Source organism: Schistocerca cancellata, unplaced genomic scaffold (assembly GCF_023864275.1).
Source record: "Schistocerca cancellata isolate TAMUIC-IGC-003103 unplaced genomic scaffold, iqSchCanc2.1 HiC_scaffold_109, whole genome shotgun sequence".
Lineage (NCBI taxonomy): Eukaryota > Metazoa > Arthropoda > Insecta > Orthoptera > Acrididae > Schistocerca > Schistocerca cancellata.
Genome location: NW_026046163.1, coordinates 6,372 through 7,500, shown reverse-complemented (window position 1 = coordinate 7,500; position 1,129 = coordinate 6,372). Strand labels below are relative to the sequence as shown.

General features: G+C 58.1%; 1 non-coding gene across 1 annotated transcript in view; it reads right to left on the bottom strand.

Annotated features, from left to right (window-relative positions):
- Window positions 1-553, bottom strand: part of LOC126111982 (small subunit ribosomal RNA) — a 1,910-nt gene extending 1,357 nt beyond the window's left edge. The window contains exon 1 of the ribosomal RNA XR_007524237.1: window positions 1-553. This exon is cut by the window's left edge and continues 1,357 nt beyond it. This is a non-coding gene — a ribosomal RNA (small subunit ribosomal RNA).
- Between the last annotated feature and the right edge of the window lie 576 nt (window positions 554-1,129).

The following is a 1,129-nucleotide window of genomic DNA, read 5'->3' as shown; positions in this document are numbered from 1 at the left end:
TTAAAGGATTTAAAGTGTACTCATTCCGATTACGGGGCCTCGGATGAGTCCCGTATCGTTATTTTTCGTCACTACCTCCCCGTGCCGGGAGTGGGTAATTTGCGCGCCTGCTGCCTTCCTTGGATGTGGTAGCCGTTTCTCAGGCTCCCTCTCCGGAATCGAACCCTGATTCCCCGTTACCCGTTACAACCATGGTAGGCGCAGAACCTACCATCGACAGTTGATAAGGCAGACATTTGAAAGATGCGTCGCCGGTACGAGGACCGTGCGATCAGCCCAAAGTTATTCAGAGTCACCAAGGCAAACGGACCGGACGAGCCGACCGATTGGTTTTGATCTAATAAAAGCGTCCCTTCCATCTCTGGTCGGGACTCTGTTTGCATGTATTAGCTCTAGAATTACCACAGTTATCCAAGTAACGTGGGTACGATCTAAGGAACCATAACTGATTTAATGAGCCATTCGCGGTTTCACCTTAATGCGGCTTGTACTGAGACATGCATGGCTTAATCTTTGAGACAAGCATATGACTACTGGCAGGATCAACCAGGGAGCTGCGTCAACTAGAGCTGAGCAGCCGGCCGCCCGGGAGTGTGTCCCAGGGGCCCGCGCGAACACGCAAGCGTCCGCTCAATTATTCTGCAAACAGGAGGAGGCTGAGCTCCCCTGCACAATACACCTCGAAACCCTCTCAGGTCCCGGCGGCGCGCAGCGCCGTCCTAAGTACTTGGTCGGGTTCGAGAGAGGCGCAATCGCCCGGAGTTAGGCGAGTAGACGCTTTAGGTGCGACCACCCGTGCTCCCAACTGAGCTTGCCGCTGCCGACAGAGGCCCGGGAGCGTGCTGTCGTGGCATTGCCGGCGGGAGACAACACGCGCCACCTACGGTGACCGGCAGCTCCAACGCCAGCGCCACAGAAGGGCAAAGGCCCCACGTGGGTGCCGAAGCGAACTCTCCCAGCACAGCGCACGTGCCAACACGTCTGCACAACTGCGATACAAACCACCAGCGAGAACCGCTGGGGCGACCGAGCAGCAGACGGCGTCGCGGCGCCGAGTGCCGGGCGGGCGGCGCATCCTCAACGCACACAGTCCTCAGTCGGACCAGCACACTGCAGATGTCCACCGCGC